Below are 11,896 nucleotides of genomic sequence, written 5' to 3'. Positions count from 1 at the left end.
ATATATATATATATATATAGTATATGAGTGCTAATACTATGACTTAAATTAATGGCCTAGGTTCTTTTACTTTTCTTTTTTGCTCAGGCTGTCTGTCTTCCATTTGAGCCACAGCTCCACTTTTAAATTTTTGGTTCTTAGTTGAAGAAAAGTGTCTAATGGTCCATTTACCTGGTCTAGCTTAAAACTATGATACTCTGTTTTCAGACTTTTAAATAGCTAGATTTAAAGGCATGCACCACTAAAACCACCCCTATCATATTTTAATTAAATATAAATTTAAAAAACGAATATTTGTGATATTTTCAAATCAGTATGTTTTCATTTACACCAAAACACATTGCCTTAAATGTTTTTCGTTATTCCAGTTCACTTACCAAGAAAAGAAAGGAAAAATTCACAACCAAAGAATCTCTGAATGTACCAGTTCTCAAGTCTGCTAGCCACAATTTCTTTGCTGGGAAATAACAAAGGATGATATCATCTACAGGCAAAGCAGAGAAAATGCCCTTCACTGAAGTTGCTGAAAGGTTGATAAGTATGAGGACAAGCAACATTACCCAGAAAGTATCACAAAGTGTTTTCTGTGGATAAGTGTGGCCAATCTTAGAGGATGTTCATAACGATGAGAATATTTGAAGGTAAATAGGAAATTACAGAAGTGTGCTTTCTTGAAGATATATGTTTATAGCATAGTTTATATACTGTTGAAAATGAGACAGTTAAGATAGGGATGTGGTCATTCCTTGTATCCTTCACAGTATAATATTACAATCAGTTCTATAATACATTATTTATAGTAATTATAGAATATCCCTAATTATGTACATATTATAAATATATCATTTACATGTTATGTAATATAGTATATTACATATATTATGCACACATAATTTAATTTTTCTATTGTCTATCTAGGAATTAAACTACAATATCTTTGAAAATTGATAGTAGAGTCCTCACAATTTTGATTGCAACCTATAGTTTTACCCAATAAGTAGTTATTTATTCTGAATTGGTTTAGAAGTGGAATATCATAATATAATAATTATAATATAATAATTATGTCAGAACATGCCAAGGATGGAATTCAAAAAATATAACATGACTTATGTCTGTAATCCCAGCTACTTAGGGGCTGAGATCTGAACATAGCTATATCAAGCCCTTCTGAGACTAATGGCTCAGGGACAACACCCTTACCATAGTTCAAGTCTCAGTACTGGCACAAAAATAAATTATGTGACTAAAACATAAAAATATATTTATTTAAATAAAGTTGTCATTCCTTGTATCCTTCACAGTATAATACTAAAACCAGTTTTATACATATATTATTTATAGTAGTTATAGAATATCAGTAATTATACATATATTATGAATATATCATTTATATGTTATGTAATAGAATACATTACATATATTATGCACACCTAGTTTATACTGATAACACTAATATCCATCAAACTGATATATGTTTTAGAATAGGGAATAGATTTGCTTTGGTACAACAAGGAAATACATAGTCACAAAATTATTTCTTTTGGATTATATATCCATAACAAACTATTCCCTTTGTATTCAAGGTACTTCATGATAAAAGCATGTGTTCATCAGTACAAGTGTCTTTGACATGGATTTGTTCTCCTTAAGCAATTATTCCAGGAATAATAAACAGTGGAAGCTGAATGGTGTTCATTCAGGTATTTCTTAAATTAAACCGATCTTTATTTGGTATAAAGATCACTTACACTGTCATTATCCACACCCTTTTCATTTAAAAAATAGCATTGTTATTGCCATTATAACCATAATTAGGAAGATAAAGTGGGTTCATCTGCTCCATAGGTATTGAAAGATAATAATGTGACACAATATCCTCAGATATGCCTGGTGGAAACCTGGATTTGAATTCTGGGTTCACAACTGATCAGTCTTAGGTACTTAGGAAATTTGGCCTTATTGCCTAACTTCTGTTTTTAATGAAATACTTAATTCATTTCCTAACTTGAAAAACAATCATGAGCACTAAAATTACCCTAATGCAGGTGCAGTGCTTGGAATGGTGTCTGTGCATTGTGTAGTAGGTCCCGGAGAAGTCAGCTTCCATTAACATGGTCACAGCATGCTTCCTAAAGACCTTAAGAAATATATACCCAATTGATATTAATATCTGTGAAAAATTTGTCTTTACTACAAAAAAGTCTTTTCTTCATATGAACAATGAAAGTAATGTTGGGGCTGTCCTGTGGCTTTTACTGTGAAGGAGTTTTGCCTAAATTTCATTCTTACTCTATTAGTGTTAGCAGTAGCATTCCTTAGTGCTACCCTTCATGTTCCTTATTCTGTGTTCCATTTGGAATACTATTGTAACTTACTTTATAATCTTTGTTATCAGGATAAATAAACTAAAACTGCTGAAGTTTTCAATAAATAGTCAATGCATTACATTTTATGTGCTTAATACTTTCCTGAAATTATGACTTCTGGATTATATATGCCTAATCGAGTATTTTTTATGATTTCTTACATGATTTATATAGATTTCTTATGTTATTTTTATATGATTTCTTAGAGATCTAGAAATAAACCAACTCAGAACAAGAAAAGAGTAGGTAAGTAGTCATAAACAATACTTTTATGGTTGTCTTAATGGCTGTTCTCTCCCCCTTCTTTGTAGAAAGGTTCTCACTATGAAGTGCCAAATAGTCTGGAACTTTCTAGCCTTGTCTCAGTGACAGAAGTGATGAATTAGGACATGTGCTCCCATGACTGGCTTTTAGGAAGTTCACAATATAGCAAAGCAAATATACATAAAGAAACTTTTGTAGGTGATGTGTATATACTTCCTCAATTGACAAAATTAAATTCATATGTCAAAACATCAAATTACTTACACTTATAATATATGCAGTTCAACTGGCATCACTAGCACCTCCATAAATCAAATGCAAACTAAAAGCTCTACTTCAAAGACCAACATCTAAAGCAGTGTTGGAAATACAAGAAGATACACAATAAATCTAAACGAGTGAGATCTTTAACTCTGGCAATGAGCAATGATAGCTGAATTTTTAACCAGGTTTGAAAAGTTAAGGTGTCCACTAACTACGTGATTAGAGTTGCAGTGTTGGCCTTGGTATCAAGATTGGAGGTAAAAATTCAAATGCAGCTAAGGTTGCTTCAGTATTGCAGCTTGATACAGTGTGACCCTGCCTGATAATGATAACACACAGAAAAGAAGCTAAGTCAGTAAATTGTATAGGAAGGGTTCTCCACTAGAATAATTACAGGGGGTGATCATCACTCTTGCATTGAAAATGTATAGCCCATCATTCTACTTTAAACTCGAGCGTTTTTCTGATCCGAAGACAATTATATACACCAATGTGCCATGAGTGCTGAGCATGTAGGTGTACATTATTCTAAAATAAGTGAAAATCCCACAGGTATGCAATGGCCTGACCCCGACACTTCATTCTGTGTTGTTGAGTTTCATGGAGAAATGTTCATAATTAGGCAATTCACACTCACCTACGTCTGAACCAGGCAACTGAGTTAAGACATTAGGATCATCACTCCAGTGACCTGGTCTGTGATCTATGAAATATATAAAATTATTTCACAATGTATATGTCTTTCTGAAAGTTTATGCAATACCAAATACCAAATATACAAAAGGGACAATTATCTATCTCTTATATTATCAGAAGTAAAGATACTTCTGAATTGTACTTCCTTGCTAGAGGATCACAGAGTGACTGCTGATGTTTGGTATCTTTCCAGGTTCACCTATATATTTGTCAATATTCTTTTTTTTTGGGGGGGGGTGTCCGGTCGTAAGTTCTGAACTCTGAGCCTGGGCGCTGTCCCTCAGCTCTTCAGCTCAAGGCTAGCGCTCTACCACTTGAGCCACAGCGCCACTTCCAGCTTTTTACTTTTTGCTTATGTGGTGCTGAGGAATCGAACCCAGGGCCTCAGGCATGCAAGGCAAGCGTTCTACCACTGAGCCAACTTCTCAGCCCCCATTTGTCATTCTTCTTTGAGGAAGTGTTTTTCCATGGTGTGTTTTGAGGTGTTCAGCATATCAGTACTGTCAGTAACCGCAACCATGGGATAGCAAAGATGATGGGAAACCTGGCCAAAGAACTGAGAAATCATAGGAAGTGATAGGAAAGAAAACACCAGAGGATCCAAAGCCTCATTGCCAGCTTCTGGATCCCCAAATCCTGCTTAACATGCTTTATATTCATTCTACTACAAGGAGGGGGGGGGGTCAGTGGCTACAGATATGCCGACAAATTAAGGCACCAATCTAGCTTGTGTTTACAACTATTAACATGAGGTATTTTTTGTATACATAGGGATAATTGAATCCCTTACTGTTAGGGAGCAGAAGGGCGCAATAGTCATTACAACCATAGCACAGACATCCATCTTGTCTCCAAACTCTTAATCTTTTAGTGTCCAATAGCTCTTACTTAAATACTCTTGAGGTCATAACTCATACCTCTGCCTTCATTTGACTGTTTGACCTTTCCAGAGCACAACTCTCAGCCTTTTGATCGCTGTTTGAAATGGCTTGCCAATATATCCCTTTCCAGGTCTAACAACTAGACTCTAGAATCCCTCACAAGCACTGTGACAGATGTATTATTTTGAAAATGATACTTTTTAGGATAGATTCAATTTTTAAATTTTATTTGATTTCAAAAATACTGTAGAGAGTGGTTTCAGTTACATGAGTAAGGTACATTCATTATTGTTACCCAATCCATTGTTGTTCTCATATCCCTTCCCACCCCCTGCACCTCCCCACCCCAGCCCAAAGTTGTCTAGTTCATTTCTGATAGAGTGTGTTGTGTATATCATTGTTGCAATGGGTCACTCTTATTACTTCTTTCATCACTATGCTTTTTCCCTTTCCTTGTCCAAATCAGATAAATGTATATACAAGATGGAAGGTACCAGATTCAAGACAGAGATTGCCAGGCATAAACCAATGGCAAAAGACAAATGAAATAAAATAAAATCTAGATACACTACTTTACAGAACTTAATGTTGACATCTGAAAAGAAATACTTATTGTGGCTTGGAAGGTGGCTCAGTGGTAGAATGCTTGCCTTGCATGCATGAGGACCTGGGTTCGATTCCTCAGCACCACATAAGCAAAAAGAAGAAAAGATGGAAGTGGTGCTTTGGCTCAAGTGGTAGAGTGCTGTCCTTGAGCTGAAGAGCTGAGGGACAGTGCCCAGGCCCAGATTTCAGGCTCCATGACCAGACCCCCCCCCAAAAAAGACGTGTTTTTCCATGCCTTGGAGTTCATTTCAATTAGCATCATTTTGTAAGTTCAAATGTACGTAGCTCTGGAACCAGCAATCCCGCTCCTGGGCATTTGTGGAAACGATCTCAAGCTAAAACACACTAAATCTACAACTATGTTTTTGGCAGCATTATTAGGATAGTTAAGATATGGAACAAATCAAGATGCCCCTCAATAGATGTGGATCATGAAAATGGGGTATATATACATAATGGAATTTTATGCTTCTATCAGAAAGAATGACACAGCACCTTCTTTCTTTTTTCAAATCTTTATTGTGATTAAGAGGTTACATAACATCCCAAATTTCACAATATTGAGGGATTGTGAAGCTTAAAGTCACAATCACATTCTAACATTAGTAGGACAAATTGTCTATCGTGGTGTATAACATTTATGAGCTTTGCAATACAGTTATTTCTTCCACATTGGGTGATATGTATATTTATTTTGTTTTGCATAGCATCAGCTGTTCCTTCTTTCCCACTTGTCCCTCCCTCCCATGGCTGCCATTGTGTTGCTTACTTCATTTTGGTCAATGTCCAGTGCAGTTGATGGGTCCTGCTGTTGTGTATTTCCCTGATTCCATCTAGTTCTGTGTCGTCCTCCTGGTTTTCTTCTGGTGTGCACATATATACCATACATGTAATCAGTAGCATGAGGGTTATTTAGTAGTGATTCGACCAGGTGAATGGAAGTCCTTTGTTTCTTAAGTCCTGTTAATTTTGTCGAATCACCTAACATTTTGGATTTAACATCTACTTATCAGGGAGACCATATGCTGTTTGTCTCTGCACTTCGCTTACTTCGCTCATCATGATTTCTTCTAGCTCCATCCATTTCCCTGCAAATGCCATTATTTTGTCGTTTCTAATGGATGCATAATATTCCATTGTGTATATATACAACAGTTTGTGGATCCATTCATCTGTGGTGGGACATCTGGGTTGTTTCCATATCTTGGTTATTGTGAACAGTGCTACAATAAACATGGAGGTGCATGTGCCCTTGTATATTGGTTCCTGTTTTTCAGGATAGATGCCTAGAAGTGGTATGACTGGGTCATAAGGGAGGTCAATATTTAGCTTTCTGAGGACCCTCCAGAGTGCTTTCCAAAGTGGTTGTATAAGTGACCATTCCCACCAGCAGTGCAATAGGGTTCCTCTTTCTCCACATCCCCCTCCCACAGCATTTGTCATTGGTTGACTTGAGGATGACGGACATTCTCACTAGGGTAAAGTGGTATATTAGGGCTGTCTTTACTTGCATTTCCCTTACAACCAGGGATGGTGAACATTTCCTCAAGTGTTTCTTTGCCATTTTTATCTCTTCTTCTGAGAAGTCTTTCTTTAGTTCCCTTGCCCATTTTGTAGCCCGACTCTTCACTAAGTCTTACGCCTTACTATTTCCCCTTCCCATAAAGCTTGACTGGATCCACTGGAAACCCACTTCCAGTCATTCTCCTCCTTAAAAAGTCCAACCTTAACTAACCTACCCCCTGGTAGCTCTGCTATAAACTTTCAAAGGCTTGACTGCAACCAGACTCCTTCTTGAAAGCCCTCCTCTGCAATAGGGAAATTCCTCTTCCACTCCACCCCTCCCTGTAATCCCTGTCCTTCACCAACAGAAACCAGGCCATATCATTATCTCCTTCTCTGTCATGCCTTGCTGTAACAAGAACCGTGCCTACATCAGGCTTCTCCCTCGAATCCACCAGATACCCGCCCCTAACTACTCCATTACCTCATAGTCCCATTGCTCCCATATCCTTGTTTCTCCAAGCTCTCCCTTCCCCTTCATACCGACCCCCAACCAGCCTTCTCCCTCGAGCCCCTTCTGGTTTTATCAGAAACTCGGCCCATAACTAGCCTATTGCTAACTGGCCTAATCTCTCAAACACAGCCCTGAACCTACCTCTTCCCACAAAGCCCATCATGCTATACCAAAAACCCTTCACCTCTCTATAACTGCCCTTGAAGCCCCACCTTCCTCGGCCAGAAGATTCTCACACATCCCATATCCTGCCTGGAAATCCAGCCCTGCTCCACCACAAACCTCTCCACCTCCGACATCTACTCTCTCAATGCCCTGCTGTGCTCGCCAGATAAACCCACCCCCTACTGGTTCTTCCCTAAGATCCACACCCTACTCCACCAGATACCCTGCTCATAATTATCCTACACCATTGTAGCCCTTCTACTCCTTCTCAAAGCCATTATTTCAAATAGCCCCATAGCTCCAAGCACTTCCCTGGTCCAGAAAAACCCCATTAGAAAACCCCCACCACACGATCCCATCTCTCGACATTCACATTGCTTCACTGGAAACCACTGCACTAATTGGCCTCCCTCTGGAAGCCTCATCAGGCTCAACTGTAAATCCCTGTCCCTCCATAATCCTTCTTGAAGGTTGCTTTGCCCTACTGGAAACCCTGTCCAAAGTCAATGTCCTGCTTTGCAACACTGAGATCCCCACCTAACCTTACTTCTCTTTTTGAAGTTGTGACTGGCTACTCCAGAAACCACATCCTAACTAGTAGAGCACTGGATCCTATCACTGCTCTCACGAAGCCCTGGTCCTGGAAAACTCCTACATACATTGTAACTACATCCTGCTCTGCAGGAAACCCCACCTCCACCCTAACACACTTCCCAAAGGCCTGCCATTGTCCACCAAAACCCTGCCCTTTACAAGCCCATCTCTTCCTAGTACCATCCTGTCCACTCAAATCCAGAACCTGAAAAGCCTCTCCCTCATAGTTCCTCATTTCTGCACCAGAATCTCCAACTTCTGTCGGCCTCTTGCCTCCATTCCCTGCTCTGCCTTATGGAATCCTCACCCTACATATCCCACAAGGGCTCACAGTGCTCTACCAGCACCCCTCCTCCAAGTAACCTCCTCTTTTGTAGCCTTGTTCTGCCCCAAACAGCCTCCTCCCCAGTGACCTCGCCTTCTTCCAATGAAAACCTTTCCATCTGCCAGCCTCAATCAAAAATCCTGCCTACTCCACAAGAGACCACATCCCTAACAAGTGTAGTCCTTCCTGTCCCCTCCCTGCTATCTCAAAGCCCTACACAGACTGTTCTTCATCCTCAAAGCTCTGCCCCACTCCACCATAGAGGCTGTGCCAATACCAACTCCTCCTTTGAACCAGACAATGCACCACCAGAAACCAAACATCATCTCATCCATGAAAATCCCATCCAGTAACTATTATTACAAATGTGATTTTATACTGGACATAGAATACATACTAATCAATAAGAGAAGAAAGGAGTATTGTAAAAAGGCAACAAAAATTAGATAGCTATTATATGTCGTAATCAAGTTTGGGGTTCTGTAATCAGGCAGATACACATTGTGTGAAAATTTGGGAAGGTGATTCCTCTTATTGGAAAGTATTCTTTGAAGTATCAGTAAGGTTTCATTAGTGAGCATTTTATTTCTAGAAAATTCGTGCACATTTGTGCTCATTAACCTCAAAAATATTAGTTATTTTAAATCCTCTGGCTTCATTGAGGAAAGAGTATCAGTGTGTAAAAAGATGACTTTCAACTCATCTCTCTAATGAATAATTTTGGAGTTGTTTACCTTACTGTGTACCAGAGTTTTTAGTGGCAGAAATTCACTACCAGAATCCACTTTGAATTTCCTCCTTCCACTTAAATGACCTTTGGAAAAGATTGAAGTGAGATTATACAAGTAAAATGCTAGAAATAAAAATGTATTGAGATCATAACAAAATTATGATGAAGACCCCACCCAATTGCATTTAAATTTCTAACAAAAGGAACTTAAGCCTATTTAACTGCAGACTTTCTTAAGACTAGAAGACAAAAATATAAGAAATGCCCTGTTATACCATGGTTCTGAAAACAAAAACAAAACAAAGAAAGCCAACATAATGAAACAGAAGGGAATGAGGAAGTTGTACATGTGATATAGAGTGTAAAATATACACTGAATCAGGTAAAAATAATTTTGGTCACAATGTCTGGTTGTTCAATATATTTCATTGTAAATATTGTTCTTTGTTAAGCTGTGACTTAATATAGGTCTCAGCAGGCATCTGCCCAGCTACTTGTGTAGTTAGTCAATTTCATCATTGTAGATCATCAGGATGAAAAACTCCACACACCTTAAGACACACCTGCAACAGCAGTAGACATACACTCCTATTGGTACAACAATTTAAGCCAGACCTGTGTTTTACCAAAGCTTTGTATGTGGTATGCTATGGTTTATTCAGGTTGAAGAGCCAAAGTAACTCCAATTTGAGATTAACCCCACCATCTTGTGTAGGCTGCCCTCAGATTAACCCCAGAAGAGAGAAAAAAAACACAGGTTGCCACCAACCTGCCCACTCTTAAGAAAGCAGAGCAGTTGCCCAAGTGTTCCAGGAATAGAACATACCAATAGTTAATAAAAAGGGCAGTGCAGTTAGGGTGGCCTCAAACCAATCATGTAACTGCTTATGTAGAAATTCCCTAAACTTCTTTTTTCAATACTATAAAAGCTGTGCTGATTTTGTGCTTGGTGTCTCTTACTGTTACAGGTTACCGAGTGCACGGAGGAACAAACTTGAGCTTGCAAATAAAGGACTCTTTTGCTGTTCACATTGGTCGTGATCCCTGGTGGTCTTTCCAGGGTTCCAAGTCAATACAGCATTTCTGGGGCCTCACCTGCAATTCCCCTTATGAGACCTTCCAGATGCCCTACCACAGAGTCCCCAAAAAACCAGCTGTTAAGTCAAGGCATTTCTGTTCTGTATATTTGGTTGCCTGCAGGTTCTGTATCTGTAATTCTGGTTTCCCACGGGTTCTGTATTCTGGTTGGCAAGGAGTCTTGGCAGATGCGCTATAAGATTGCTAACGTGGTCTGTGAGGAGACATCCCCAGACCCCTCTAGGAAGATTGCTGTTTAGTACGGACATATTTTGGGGGGGAAATGTTCCATTGGAGTCTCACACTTTCATGCAGACATATTTTGGGAAGTTTTCTGTCTGTATTGGGAAGTTTTCCGTTTTTTGGGAAACTCTCCATCAGTAGCCTGGCACTTTCTGGTTGGCAATTTACTGTGCTTCAGCATGCCTTTGTAAGGTGTGTGTTAGTGTTGAGTATTTTGTTTGTCATTTGGGGTTTATCTTAGCCTTAAGCCTTGCCCAGGGAGGTCTGAATATGGGGGAGAATCTGCCAGTCTAATGGGATGGCCTCTAGGGACTTATTTCCTTTTCTCCAAAGTGTCGGGGACTTCCCTTCCACCTTGGAAGGCCCCTGGGTCAACAAATGTTGGTGAGATGTCACCCAATTCACTGAGACCTGATTGTTCTCTGTTCTATGTTTCCTGAGATAGGGAAGTTCTCAGTGAGAGTGGCAGGCTCACTAAGCAGACTCTGAATTCAGCTTGCTGAGTGAGAATGGCACAGAGTTCTGGTAGAGACAAACTCAGCCTTTTGTTGTTGTCTTGTCTAGTTCTGTTTCAGAATTGGTATTATTTTTAAGTGTGGGTTTTTGGTTTTAGTGTTTGTGTAATTTATTTGAACATCTCTGGGGAAATAAAAGTTCCAACCTCCAGCTGGGCTCAGTCACAGAGAAGGCTGTGTGCTGGTTTTGACTTTTCAGCTAGTCCCGAAAATGTAATGTGCTCTTATCTAAAATTGGATAAAAATCAGGCCAGTTCAGATTAAGGTGACCCCCGCAACACCACCTCCAGCCATCCTCTAACAGAAGGGATTCAAAAGACCAATTGGTGAAATTCCTTACTAAACAAGCAAGAACTGGGAAAATGAAGCTCAGCAAAGTTGCTTAGTTTGACAGAAATATTGTCTTAAATTTTTGTTTGAAAACTTCAGAAAATGTACATACAACTCATCCTTATTTTTGCATGCTTAAAGATCTGCGTGAGTGTATTTTGTATGTGTTTGTGAACATGTTCATGATAGAAAGTGTCAGCATGCTCTAACAATTGAGTGGGTTTAAGTTTAAAATTCAAAGATTATGAGGTTTGAACATTACCAAAAAATTTTTAAAGAATTTACACATTGTTTTAAATGGCTTGTTAAGGATTCTGTAACTTGAAAATTAGAAAATCTGGTATTTTAGAATGTGTAAGACTGTTTACACTGTAATCAAGATATTTGGCTTAACAAAAAGGAGAAACTTACAAGCCAACAGAAGACCTATCTTTAGGAATGAAGGGTGAACAGGCAGAAGTGCAGTTCAGCTGGTCATGCATGGTGGAACAGGCCCTGGGAGGAGTCCATGCATGGTAAAAGAGGGCAAGCTGGCACAAATGCAGTTCATCTAACCCTAAAGAGTCGGATTGGGTGCATGCCCATTCCAAAGGAAGGGCCATGTGGTCCATCTTTATTCTATCACTTTCCCCTGCAGATAGACACTGGAAACTGGTGGTAAAAATGACTGATGTGAAGATCTGATTAGCATTGCTAAAACTGCTCCTTGGACATGTTAAAATTAAAATTAAGAAGGCCTTAAAAAGAGGGTTAAAAAGTTTATTTGTATAATGTGATTTGCTCTTAATGATATTCTGCCATTGGATATGTATTTTTTAAG

This window comes from Dipodomys spectabilis, unplaced genomic scaffold (genome assembly GCF_019054845.1).
Source record: "Dipodomys spectabilis isolate Male_0828 unplaced genomic scaffold, ASM1905484v1 ptg000142l, whole genome shotgun sequence".
Lineage (NCBI taxonomy): Eukaryota > Metazoa > Chordata > Mammalia > Rodentia > Heteromyidae > Dipodomys > Dipodomys spectabilis.
This window is presented reverse-complemented; position numbering follows the sequence as displayed.